At 40.0% G+C, this 14,851-nt stretch overlaps 1 protein-coding gene across 3 annotated transcripts in view; it reads right to left on the bottom strand.

Moving 5' to 3' along the window:
- Positions 1-14,851, bottom strand: part of ARHGAP18 (Rho GTPase activating protein 18) — a 204,371-nt gene that overhangs the window by 188,760 nt on the left and 760 nt on the right. The gene's annotated exons all lie outside the window — the stretch shown is intronic.

Here is a 14,851-nt window from a genome sequence, read left to right on the forward strand (position 1 = left end):
GGCAGCTAGTTTTAATACTGCTGCCAGGAGAAATATCGATAACCTCAGATATGCATATGACACCACCCTTATGGCAGAAAGCGAAGAAGAACTAAAGAGCCTCTTGATGAAAGTGAAAGAGGAGAGTGAAAAAGTTGGCTTAAAGCTCAACATTCAGAAAACTAAGATTATGGCATCTGGTCCAATCACTTCATGGGAAATAGATGGGGAAACAGTGGAAACAGTGTCAGACTTTATTTTGGGGGGCTCCAGAATCACTGCAGATGGTGAATGCAGCCATGAAATTAAAAGACGCTTACTCCTTGGAAGGAAGGTTATGACCAACCTAGATAGCATGTTAAAAAGCAGAGACACTATTCTGCCAACAAAGGTCCGTCTAGTCAAGGCTATGGTTTTTCCAGTAGTCATGTATGGATGTGAGAGTTGGACAGTGAAGAGAGCTGAGCGCCGAAGAATTGATGCTTTTGAACTATGGTGTTGGAGAAGACTCTTGAGAGTCCCTTGGACTGCAAGGAGATCCAACCAGTCCATCCTAAAGGAGATCAGTCCTGGGTGTTCATTGGAAGGACTAATGTTGAAGCTGAAACTCCAATACTTGGGCCACCTCATACGAAGAGTTGACTCATTGGAAAAGACCCTAATGCTGGGAAGGATTGGGGGCAGGAGGAGAAGGGGACGACAGAGGATGAGATGGCTGGATGGCATCACCGACTCGATGGACATGGGTTTGGGTAGACTCCGGGAGTTGGTGATGGACAGGGAGGCCTGGCGTGCTGCGATTCATGGGGTCGCAAAGAGTCAGACACGACTGAGCGACTGAACTGAACTGAAACATTCCTATACAATGGAATTCTCAGGAGTCAATACTTGGTTGACTGAAAGGAGATCCAACCAGTCCATCCTAAAGGAAATCAGTCCTGACTATTCATTGGAAGGACTGATACTGAAACTGAAGCTCCAATACTTTGGCCACCTGATGCAAAGGGCTGACTCATTGGAAGAGACCCTGATGCTAGATTTACCAACAAGATTCATGAAGTGAAAATATTTGTTTTAAGTTATAGAGTTTTCAGTATTTTAGACCACCTGCTCTGATCACTCTCATTTTTTTAAAACTTTTAATTTTGTATTGGAGTATAGCCAGTCAACAATGTTATGGTAGTTTCAGGTAGACAAAAAGAGACTCAGCCATACACATCATTGGAAAAGATCCTGATGCTGGGAAAGACTGAAGGCAGGAGGAGAAGGGGGAAACAGAGGATGAGATGATTGGATGGCATCACCGACTCGATGCACGTGAATTTGAGCAAACTCCAGGAAATGGTGAAGGACAGGGAAGCCTGGCATGCGGCAGTCCATGGTATAAAATAGAGTCAGACACAACTTAGCTACTGAATGACAACAATTCTTGGTTGGATCAGCACCTATTTGTGCCAAACAAATACAGATTTGTACAGTAACTGGAGTACCCTTGCTTTCTACTTACTAGCAACTCTCCTGTGATGCGCGTACCATGTGAAGGCTGAGAGTAGTGACTCCAGTCCCAGTAGGTGGGGCTCAAACCCCAGCTTCTCCACACAGACCCCAGGGACCTCAGACTTCCCACTCGATTTCTCTGTGGTGAAGTTTCAACATCTGTCATACAGGGATCATGATAATATCTATCTCACTGGGGTTTTTCTTTTATGGGGATTAAATGCATTGATATATGTACTTGGCACAAAGCAAATACTATATAATTTATCTGTTTAAGTATTAGCTGTAGTTTAAAGCAAAATAAAAGTCATCTATTTGGTCTAAGTACTCATAACACTTATAGAACTACTAATTGATATTTAAATAAACCTAAATTTTCAAGAAAGATTGCTACAATATAACAGTTGATTTTCGTAATCAGAAAGAACTAGGAAAGCATCTATGTGTTAAGTGCTTCTAATATATATTGTCTAAAAATGCCAACTTTTGGAAAGATCCTTTTTCATAGAAGTATTTGTTTTAGTTTAGACAATAAGAACAATTCCACCTGATTTCTTTCCCTATGTTCCATACATTATAAAACTCACATGTTTAATTCTACACATCCTTCTCTTAGCTTATTATAATGAAATATTTAACATTAAAAATGTCATCACTTTAACCATTTACTCATTAGCCAGTCTTGATTTCTGTATTTCAGTAAATATAAAATAAGGGGGAAAACTGCCAAAAGTCAACCTAAATATTAGCAGACAAAGAACATCACCTGCTTAGCATTTTGTTTTTATCTTTCTCAAGCCAGCCAGACATATTTATTAGGAAAACGAAGACAATAATGTTAGTTTAACCTCTCACAGTTAGCATTCAATTAACACATCTAACAACTGGAAAGGAGCTACTTGCTATTATAGTACTGACAGAATAGCACTAAAGTCAGTCTAAACCCTCCAAAACCATCCTGTACAACCAAACTGTTCAATGGCCTGGCCAAGAAGGCGAATTCCACCTTGGCTTCTAAGGCTAAGAGAACTGAGTTCTTGACAAGTTAACACATTAGTGTAGCATCTACATTTGGTATGCAAAGAAGAGAAGTAAACATCCCTCACCCACTGTGAGGTCCATAACCTTTCACACACTATCACATTCTCTTCACAACACTCATAACTCTGACATGTTTTGTAAAGGTCTCTCTTACCTCATCAGAATTCAGTTTCCATGACATAAAGAATTAACCCTTTTTGTCACCTCTGTAGCCTAGTGCCTGACATAGTATCTGACACACAATAGATGCTGGGAAAATATATTTACTAAGTAATAAGATCAATGCAAAGAAATAGAGGAAAACAATAGAATGGGAAAGACTAGAGATCTCTTCAAGAAAATTAGAGATACCAAGGGAATATTTCATGCAAAGATGGGCTCAATCAAGGACAGAAATGGTATGGACCTGACAGAAGCAGAAGATATTAAGAAGAGGTGGCAAGAATACACAGAAGAACTGTACAAAAAAGATCTTCACGACCCAGTTAATCATGATGGTGTGATCACTCACCTAGAGCCAGACAACCTGGAATGTGAGGTCAAGTGGGCCTTAGGAAGCACCACTATGAACAAAGCTAGTGGAGGTGATGGAATTCCAGTTGAGCTATTTCAAATCCTCAAAGGTGATGCTGTGAAAGTGCTGCACTCAGTATGTCAGCAAATTTGGAAAACTCAGCAGTGGCCACAGGACTGGAAAAGGTCAGTTTTCATTCCAGTTTCAATGAAAGGCAATGCCAAAGAATGCTCAAACTACCACACAATTGCACTCATCTCACACGCTAGTAAAGGAATGCTCCAAATTCTCCAAGCCAGGCTTCAGCAATACGTGAACCGTGAACTTCCAGATATTCAAGCTGGTTTTAGAAAAGGCAGAGGAACCAGAGATCAAATTGCCAACATCTGTTGGATCATCAAAAATGCAAGAGAGTTCCAGAAAAACATCTACTTCTGCTTTATTGACTATGCCCAAGACTTTGACTGTGTGGATCACAATAAACTGGAAAATTCTGAAAGAGATGGGAATACCAGACCATCTGACCTGCCTCTTGAGAAACCTGTATGCAGGTCAGGAAGCAACAGTTAGTACTGGAATGGAACAACAGACTGGTTCCAAATAGGCAAAGGAGTACATCAAGGGTGTATATTGTCACCCTGCTTATTTAACTTATATGCAGAGTACATCATGAGAAACACTGGGCTGGATGAAGCACAAGCTGGAATCAAGATTGCCGGGAGAAATATCAATAACCTCAGATATGCAGATGACACCACCCTTATGGCAGAAACTGAAGAACTAAAGAGCCTCTTGATGAAAGTAAAAGAAGAGAGTGAAAAAGTTGGCTTAAAGCTCAACATTCAGAAAACTAAGATCATGGCATCCGGTCCCATCACTTCATGGCAAATAGATGGGGAAACAGTGGCTGACTTTATTTTTGGGGGCTCCAATATTACTACAGATGGTGATTGCAGCCATGAAATTAAAAGACGCTCACTCCTTGGAAGGAAAGTTATAATCAACCTAGACAGCATATTAAAAAGCAGAGACATTACTTTGCCATCAAAGGTCCGTCTAGTCAAAGCTATGGTTTTTCCAGTAGTCACGTATGGATGTGAGAGTTGGACTATAAAGAAAGCTGAGTGCCAAAGAATTGATGCTTTTGAACTGTGGTGTTGGAGAAGACTCTTGAGAGTCCCTTGGACTGCAAGGAGATCCATCCATTCCATCCTAAAGGAGATCAGTCCTGGGTGTTCATTGGAAGGACTGATGTTGAAGCTGAAACTCCAATCCTTTGGCCACCTGATGCGAACAGCTGACTCATCTGAAAAGACCCTGATGCTGAGAAAGATTGAAGGCAGGAGGAGAAGGATGACAGAGGATGAGATGTTTGGATGGCATCACTGACTCAATGGACATGAGTTTGGCTAGGCTCCAGGAGTTGGTGATGGACAGGGAGGCCTGGCATGCTCCAATTCATGGGGTTGCAAAGTCGGACATGACTGAGTGAGTGAACTGAACTGACATAATAAAAATAAATCATGCAGGTAGTTGAAAAGTTACTTTCTATTTCTGGATAATTTTTATCCCTTACTGTTAGTTGTTGTCTCATCTACCTTCCGCCCACTACTTAGAAGTAAATCTCAACTTCCCAGCAGGCTGTAGCAGGTTGGTCCTTTATGCTACAGCATGGTTTGTAATGCCAACCTTCACCTCATGCTTTGGGAGCATAAACTTCATAGACTCTTATACTCCTTCCAACAGGTGTAGAAGTGATGGGACAAATGGTAGCCCCATAGCTAGCACACAGGATCATCTTGGGCTTGGGAGTGTTGTGCTAATTCTTAGCCTGGTTATACCCCACTGTCCTCTAAATTATACTTGATGTCCTTGAAACAGGCTTTTTTCTTGACAGCCTTGACAAGCCAGAAACCCACATCCACAGACCTACAGGCCTTGCACAGCTCAAGAGAAGATCGTAGTCCTTGCCATGTATGAGAGGACCTGAGGAGTTTTTTTTAAAGGCACAGATTCCTGGTCTTTATTCTCAGGGAATTTTGATACAGGAAGATGAAGAGAATCTGTGTTCATTAAAAGTTTAAAGAATTTTATTCACTGCCACTTCTACCCACCACTCAACCATCCACCTCACCATATCTGTAGTAGATTCACTTTGGGAACCCATTCATCTAAACCATATTCCTCTCAGCAATGCAGAAAGCAACAAAAACTACTTTGTTTTGTTCTCTGAATAAAGGGGGCACTCATTCATTCATTTACTCATCTGTGCATCCAGCACAATGCTGAAAATTTGCAGGGAAACAAAAGATGATTAAGATACTGTTCCTGTTGCCAGGACTGACTGTGTTCGTTATGGGATCTAGTGCAAAATAAAAACATGGGGCCCCTTGTTCAGAAAGTATTTATTAAGCGCTTCAAGACAGCGACAGCAGAGCATTAAACCAGCACAAGGCCCATCTGAGCGTGGGCAAAGCATGTTCATTTTGGGAACCCACTGACCTAAACAACATTCCTATGAGCAAGACAAAAAGCAACAAGAAGTACTTTGTTTTGCTCTCAAAACAAGGAGAGCCCTCAGCAATGCTCACAACACTGGCCCTGCTTATGTACAAAAGAGAAATCTAGAATGCTCCCACTTGAGAAATGAAATTCAAAAAAATTAAGAAAGAGTCTCTATTTCAATCAATTTTTCTAGTTGAATAACTAGTCCTGACTCTTCCAATGATCATGCTCAAATAAGAACAACATAGAGTAATGAACTATCATCCTCTATTACTTTGGGTTTTTCCTGGGGTAACTCACAATAGCTCCTAAGTACTTCCTCATCTCCTCATGAAATGCAAAAAAAAAAAAAAAAAAGTGAGAATTTTCACTCAAGACAGCTGACTTCAAACTTGAATTAATTCAAATTCCTTTAACAAATGAGTTCTTCCATACATTAGTACATGATTTTTATAAAGCTATTTGTCAAACTCATATTCTGACACTTCATGTTAGTAATCATCATGGTTCCATATGCAGAATTATGTAGTTGAAGTTGATGGCTATTTTGTTGTATGGATTTGGGGATCCATAAACTCAAATCTTTGTATTTATTCCTACCTTTTTAAGGTCAAAAAAAATTTTTTTTAACTGCAGACCAAAAACATGACTGCAATGCTTACCCTTCCTAAATACAGGGCTTAGAAGTTCTTTGTGTGGCTCCCAATTGTTGAGGCAACTACATTAGCAGCCAAAGTGCCAAAGAATTGTTTCTTAGACATTTATTATTTCACGATTGTTTTGCTTTATTTGTATTCTGACATAGTACTCAGCTTCAGAACATTACAAATAGCAATCAACGAAATTAAAATGAATTCAGCGATACAGTATGCAGAAATGGCAGAAGAGGGGAAACAAAGTCTCTAAACAAAGCATGTACAGAGCAACAGGATTTTGTCTAAAAAAAATACCTACCCAGATGGTAAGGGATGCTTTCCCTCTGAAAATAGAGGAGGAAAAGCCGGAAAGAAGACCTCTTGGGCTATTTCTAGCCATTTCTAGAAGGCACTTGAACATTTAAACCCGCTACAGTGAAACCACGGAACGATGGCATCATGTGAGCTGTTCATGACTCCCCCACCCAGTATTGAAGTATAGCTAGTTTACAACGTTGTGTTACTTTCAGGTGTACAGCAAAGTGATTCAGATAAACAGACAGATAGCAGCTATACAGATATACTCTTTCAGAATCTGTTCCCTCATAGGTTATTATAAAATATTGAGAATAGTTCCCTGTGCTACATAGTGGGTCCTTGTTGGTTATCCTCACTCACTTTAAGGGAAATTATCAAGTATAGAATCACAACTACTTTTACACAGTGAAAAAACAAAATTTACAAACAAAGTTAGTAAGAAAAAAGGAACTCTGCTGAATTGAGTGCACTTTTTAGACTATAATTTTTCTGCAGTCCACTGACAAATGCAATATACATACAATATTCCAGTTTAGTTTTACTTAAAACTAAGAAAGGAATGATATTTGGATGTAATTTTTTAGAACTTACTGTAAACAGAGTTTGTTTTCATCAAAACAGCTCATGTACACCTTAGCCAGAAAAGTCCACATGACAGTTCTAAAAGCAAGATGATTCTTCTTCAGAATTACTCTTTTTAAAATACAAACTCTGGGGATTGATTTGTAAGTTTGGGATGAGGCAGAGTATGTTTTATTTTTAAAATGAAAAATTTTAAACTCCCTAGATGGTTCTGAGATGCAACTGAGGCTCAGAATCATAGCTCTGAACTAATGATTCTCAAAGTGTGGTCCCCAGACCAGCAGCATCAGCAACATCCAGGAACCTGTCTCAATGCAGCTTCTGGAGCATCACCCAAGGCTATTGAATTAGGAGTTCACTTAGGGGAGGGAAAACATTCTGCAGTTGAACAAGCCCTTCAGGTGATTCTGATTAATGTTAAAGTTTTAAAATTGGCTTGGGTCAAAAGCATCTGTCTTGTGATTAGTAAAACAAAGCTACCAGATCTTTCACCAGATTTGTTTTTATAGTTTCTACCTGCAACACTAATCAAAATAAATCTCAGAAACGTATTACTCCATATAAGGATCTAACATGGTCCCATCACTTCATGGCAAATAAATGGAGGAACAGTGGCAGACTTTATATTTTTGGGCTCCAAAATCACTGCAGATGGTGACTGCAGCAATGAAATTAAAAGATGCTTACTCCTTGGAAGGAAAGTTATGACCAATCTAGACAGCGTATTAAAAAGCAGAGATGTTACTTTGCCAACAAAGGTCCGTCTAGTCAAAGCTGTGGTTTTTCCAGTAGTCATGTATGTATGTGAGAGTTGGACTATAAAGAAAGCTGAGCACCGAAGAATTGATGCTTTTGAACTGTGGTGCTGGAGAAGACTCTTGAGAGTCCCTTGGACTGCAAGGAGATCCAACCAGTCCATCCTAAAGGAAATCAGTCCTGAATATTCATTGGAAGGACTGATGTTGAAGCTGAAACTCCAATACTTTGGCCACCTCATGGGAAGAGCTGACTCATTGGAAAAGACCCTGATGCTGGGAAAGATTCAGGGCAGGAGGAGAAGGGGATGACAGAGGATGAGATAGTTGGATGGCATCACCAACTCAATGGACATGAGTTTGAGTAAACTCCGGGAGTTGGTGATGGACAGGGAGGCCTGGTATGCTGCAGTCCACGGGGTTGCAAAGAGTCGGACACGACTGAGTGACTGAACTGAACTGAAGGATCTAACAGCTGATACTTTGGAAAAGTCCCTTTAAGCACTCATTTCTCTCACCCTGATCTCAGACTCTAGCTTCTTCCCCATTTAGAGCAGGGGTCAGAAATCTTTTGCTGTAAAGGCCAAACGAATATTTAGCACAATAGGTCATATGGTCTCTCTCTTAGTCACTCAAGTCTGCCAGTCACATTACACAAATGAATGGGCATGGTTGTGTACCATTAAAACTTTATTTATGAAAATGAGTATCAGGGGAGATTTGGCTCAAGAGCTGTACTTTACTGACCACTGGGTTTAAGAAATGATGGCAGGCTAATAGAGAAAAAGGAAAATAAAATGCACACTCTTCCATAAGCACTAACTTATCCAGTCTGGAAGCTGCTTCCAGATGAAGGACAGACTACAAGAAAAATTATGTATCTCATATATTCACCTATGACTTATTCACACAACAACCATTAATTAGGTGCATACTATAATATGTGCCTGGAACCAAACAAAGCCTTGACCCCCTAAAGACCCAAGTCCAACAGAAGAAGAAAACACAAATAATTAGAAAGAATGCACTGTGGTATAGCCAAAGACAATGCAATATTATTCATCACTAAAAAGAATGAGCTAGTAGGTTACGAAAAGACAATGGGAAAATAAATGCATATTACTAAATGAAAGCCAATCTGAATAGACTACATACTGCGTGATTCCAACTATATGACATTCTGCAAGAGGCAAAACTCTGCAAACAATAAAAACATCAGTGGTTCCCAGGGGTTGAGGGTAGGGAAGGGAAGAAAGGGATGAATAAGCAGAACACAGAGTGCTTTTAGGGCAGTGAAAATACTCTGTATGATATGAACGATAGATACACGTCATCATGTGTTTTGTGTGCTCAGCCGCTAAGTCACGTCCAACTCTGCGAGCCCATGGATTGTAGCCCCCCAGGCTCCTCTGTCCATGGAATTCTCCAGGCAAGAATACTTTAGTGGGTTGTCATTTCCTTCTCCAGGGGAGCTTCTCGACTCAGGGGTCGAACCATGTCTCCTGAATTGACAGGCAGATTCTTTACCAACGAGCCACCTGGGAAGCCTGTGTGTTATCATACATTTATCCAAACCCATAGAAAGCATAATACCAAGAGTGAACCTTGTTGTAAAGTATGAACTCTGGGTGATTATGAGGTGTCACTGTAGGTTCATCAGTTGTAACAAATGTTATCATTCTGGTGGGAGATGTTGATAATGGGGAAGGCTAGGTATGTAATAAATGGCTGTATCATCATCTCAATTTTGCTATGAACCTAACAGTACTCTAAAAGAAGGTCTATCTAAAACAAATAAAATAAAAACAATATATGCAGGGAATGAGAAAAGAGATCTGTTAGGACTATTGGTTGAAAAAACTTAAAAAGTAAAAATGCCAGTTAGACATCTGATACTATATTTTTGTTCCAATCATGATGGTTCTATTCCAATAAGTCACACTCTCTGGCCCTTTAATTCAGTTTCAGGATTAAGTAGACTAGTTGCCTAAGTGAACCCACAGGGCTGAAGAAAGAAGCCTAGTCTAAAGAAGGACCAAACTCTGTAATAACAATAGTAATAATGACATCAAACAGCATCCTGCTTTGACCCTGTCGAGTCTCTCACTTTGGAGGTGTCCTGCCACTAGACATTCATGGAGAGAGCAAGACCGCATATTTTCATTCCTGTATCTTCAGGAACTAAACGCAGTATCTGGCAAGCAAAAGGCACATAATCAATATTAAGTATTAACATGAAGTGAATAAACTACCAATAATTTTAGTGACTACAGAAAAAAAGAAAAATTGAAAATGTTAGTCGCTCAGTCGTGTCTGATTCTTTGCAACCCCATGGACTATAGGCCACCAGGGAAGCAACTGCTTTAATATTAATTAGGTTGTTTCAGGAGAAGCTAATAAACAGATCAATTAGGTCTGGATCTCCAGGAAATGAATAAAATACACCATTTGGAGAAGATGGAGAAAGATATTACAGTAGAAGACACAGGAGATACAGGCGCAAGATTAATACATTGAAGAAACAAAAGATCAACACAGCTAGATTATGGGGTAAAACAGTGAGAAAAGGAAGGAGATCAATTTAGAAAGTGAAGGCAAATTGAGATGTACCTTGTACATCTGAGAAATTCATAGATGATCTGGATGTGTGGCATTTTATCATGTAATCTGGAAACCATCATGGTCAGGCACCTAAATTTTTTGAAAGCCCAAATAGACCTCTCTGGCTGTAGCACAAACAGAAGACCAAAGAGCGGAGTATTACAGGATGCTCAACAGAGCTGGTGAAAGATGGAAGGAGCTGACTCAACCAAAATAGTAGCCAGCAGAATGGATGGGAGGAAAAGATTGGGTAGGCTTTTCCAAACTTGAGTAGACATTATTTCCTATCAGATGGAGAAGAAAGAGCTCAAAGAGATTCTCCCCTTTCCTACCTGGGAGCCTTTAAAACAGATAGTGTCAGGAGTGACAGCCAGAGAAGCAAGCTTGGAACACAAAGATAAACCTCAGTCTCTTGGGTCTATGTTGAATTTCAGGCATTTGGGGAAAGATAGGGAAGTGTAGGTCTCAAATGTTTATTTAATGGAGTAACCTACATGAAAACACTCAGTGTAAAAATACAACGCAAACAAGTACTAATATTTTTAATAAGTTTATGACGTGCTTGAGGAAGTGATTATGATTGTGCATTTTCCTTCTCAGCATGCCCTGCCATTATCACTGCCCATTTGTGTGATAAATGTTAGTAGAAGCAGAGAATGAGCATTTAGTTTGGACTCTTTTTGAATGCTTTTACCAGGTGACTTAGAATTGAAGGTTTCTAAGAGATTCATCAGTTTAACTCTGCAATGACTTACAACTCTTTTAAAATTGATATAAGATATTCAAACATAATAAGCAACTTAAAGATGTAGAAAGAGGTGGGCTTCCCTGGTGGTCCAATGGTTAAGAATCTGCCTTGCAGTGCAAGGGACACCAGTTCAGTCCCTGGTCCAGGAAGATTCCACATGCAGAGCAACTAAGCTTCACACTACAACTACTGAAGCCCACATGCCCTGAAGCCACTGCAATGAGAAGCCCGTGCACAACTAGACAAAGCCTGCACACAACAAGAAAGACTCAGCACAGCCAAAAATAAGTAAATTTTTAAAATAGTTTTTAAAAAAGGATGTAGATCAACACTGTTATTTTTATTTTCCCTTGTGAGTGGAATGCTTTTATCTTTTATTCTAAAGTAATGTTGAATTACTTTGTATTTCTGGTTTTTTAAAATCAAAACAAGGAGATTAGATTACATAAAACAAATGATTTTCCAGAAAAAAAAAAAAAAAAAAAAAGGATGTAGAAGGAGGGAATGAAAAATTGATGATTTGTTCCAAGAAATGCAGACTAGGCTTGCATCTTCAAAAAGACATCAGCATGACCTCCACTTCCCCATTCCCTACTCCCCACCTCCCCCACCCACATTGCTGAACTATTCCACAGAAAAGAATGTCACAGAGAAACAATACTATCCTAAAACCTTAGGATGTATCTATATTCCCAGGTTGAATTTCTAGAAATGACAACGTGAAAACTGCTGGCTGGGCTAAAAACTAACTATGCCCTTGATGATGACAGACTCCCTGGGTTTTTTGGACACAAATATATCAACCCTAGAACTAGTTTGATATTGCTGGCTTCTTGCCCAGACTCCAGTTAATGTTTGAGTATTTCTAGTTCTGTATAGGTACAATGTTCCTTTCCTCAAGTTGCTAAAACCAAAGCTAGGAGTCAGCCTAATTAATGGAAAATTCATTTATTAATCAAAAGTAACCAGGGACAAGGATGAACATCTTTCAGGCTACACAAGATAGTTGATTAGCTCTTTTCAGACTACTACAAAAAAAAAAATCTGATGAAGGATAGATGAAAATGTTATATATTATTAAAATACATATAGTCCCTCTATAAAAAAAATACTTGGGGGTATATACTGATCTAGGTTTTGAGAATGAACAAAACAATAGCTGTGTGCATGCTCAGTCGTGTCTGACTGAGACCCCACTGACCATAGCCTGCCAGAGTCCTCTGTCCGTGGGATTTCCCCAGGTGAGAATAACTGGAGTGGGTTGTCATTTCCTCCAGTGCATCTTCCTAACCCAGGGATCAAAATCCCATCTCCTGTGGCTCCTGCATTGGCACCATTCTTTACTACTGAGCCACTTGGGAAACACAAACTACAGCTGAGCCTTATTCGAATCCTAAACAATAGTTGCTGCTGCTGCTATTTAGTCACGGAGTTGTGTCTGACATTTTGCGACCCTATGGACTGTAGCCCACCAGGCTCCTCTGTCCATTGGATTTTCCAGGCAAGAATACTGGAGTGGGGCCATTTCTTTCTCTGGGGGATCTTCCTGACCCAGGGATTGAACCCAAGGTCTCCTGCTTGGCAGGCAGATTCTTTACCACTGAGCTACCTGGGAAGCCCCAAACACTAGTTGAGTCTACCTCAAAATTTGTGGTAGAAATAAAGGGGCAGATATAAGTTCTTCCTCAATAAAGGAAGAGACAAGGAAAACATACACATTCGGACTGAAGTTCTAGTACTGCTGCTGCTGCTGCTAAGTCGCTTCAGTCGTGTCTGACTCTCTGCGACCCCATAGATGGCAGCCCACCAGGCTCCCCCGTGCCTGGGATTCTCCAGGCAAGAATACTGGAGTGGGTTGCCATTGCCTTCTCCGGTTCTAGTACTATTCACTGTTAGAAGGGAAAATTAAATTTCAAGCATTGGCTTCAACCACTGTAAGGCAGTCCAAAAATTACATTTTCTTTTTTCTGTCTCACATGGAAGAGACACCAGCAGCGGACAGTGGGGCTGGGGAAGGACACTGACAGAGGTCGCAGCACCGTCCCCACTTTGCACCTGAAGAGTTTTACTCCTTCGTCATTGGACAAGAGGAGAAAGAAGCAGTGAAACAAACAGAACTGTCTCTCTCTCAAAACCCAAATGATGGAACGACTTTTTTCTCCTGTTTTCTTCAGATTGATCAATCGTTAAGGTATAATTCTAGGCAACTGCTGATTGGAGTTCTTAGCATTAGAACAAACTTAATACCTAACTAGAACCAGAATGATCATTGCTGATAATGGGGGGAGGGGGGAACCTCCCAGAAACTGATAGAGACCAAGAACAGTGGCAGGCCTTAGAGACAGTTTTTCCTCAGTAAAACCATAGGTCCTTGGGAGCTATAAAAATGATGCTTAAGTTAATTCCACTGAGGGCCTCCTGGGTTGGGGATCTGAAAACTCAGCTGACATGAATAGCTAAAGAGATCAGACTATTCCCATCAGCGTTCCCAGGTAGCTTTTGTCTTGGTACAGGTCAGCTGAAAACACAAAACTTGGGGTGCTAAAATGCATGGAGTTGGGATATTTACACCAAAACAGGAGGAAGGAATGGATTTCTCTCAGCTCCCAGACTAATAATGAGACTTTAAAGAACTTTGTTCCTTCTGTAGAACCAAGTCTTGAGTGAATGGAGCTGGCTTCCAATACCTCCAGAATAAGATAGAAATAAACATTTAGGGCTTCCCAGGTGGAGCTGGGGTAATGAATCCGCCTTTCAAAGCAGGAGACGCAAGAGATGAGGGCTTGATCCCTGGGTCAGGAGTACCTGGAGTAGGAAGTGGCAACCCACTCCAGTACGCTTGCCTGGAAAATTCCACGGACAAAGGAGCCTGGTGGGAGTCCATGGGGGCAGCAAAGAGTTAGACATGACTGAGCACAACAACATTTTAGCTCTGCACAAGCTTGAATCCTCACCCTTTCTTCCTAGAATCTGTTTACTTGTTCATAGTTCAATGGGTCCACAAGAGAATGTATCACAAACACTGAACTATATTAAAAAAGACTTTATAAGCAACAATCTATTCAGAGACTAACTTGATTTTTCAGTGAAGCACTTACCACACAATATCAAGTATTTACTTGTCTTTTCTTCTTTTATCACTGCAAGATTTGTAATTTGAAGGTTTTAGTTTTGATAAGAAAAAGACATCAAAGGATATCTCAGAAAAAACAGCACACAGTTACTGTTTTAAATGATTATTAAAAAGGATAAGATTAGGCCAGAAACAAACAAATTAATACTAGACTATAAAGAAAACATTTTTCTAACCCATTTGATTATAATTGCTAAGTGTTAAGCAACACTTGTGGACCTACTACTAACTTGTTAATTTAGGATTTACCTGGAAAAGTGATGCTTTCTCGCAAAACCTCCAGCCAAATTAATAGTAACTGAAACTGTAGTTAATATTACATGGCATATTGGGTTTTTTTCACTAGCACAGAGTTAAATAGTTATTTGAATGCTCTTGGTTTATATTGGAAAACCTCCTCTATTTTTTTCTTTTCATGAAGAGTCAGCTAAAGATGTTGACTCCACAGTTTTCATCAACAATGTTAATTTGCAACCACAAAGCTACACTTTGACAGTGTTTCTTTACTTTTGAACTGACAATGCTGTGGAGACTCTCTCTTGA

Source organism: Giraffa tippelskirchi, chromosome 9, assembly GCF_054371585.1.
Source record: "Giraffa tippelskirchi isolate mGirTip1 chromosome 9, T2T-mGirTip1v1.2.pri, whole genome shotgun sequence".
Classification (NCBI taxonomy): Eukaryota; Metazoa; Chordata; class Mammalia; order Artiodactyla; family Giraffidae; genus Giraffa; species Giraffa tippelskirchi.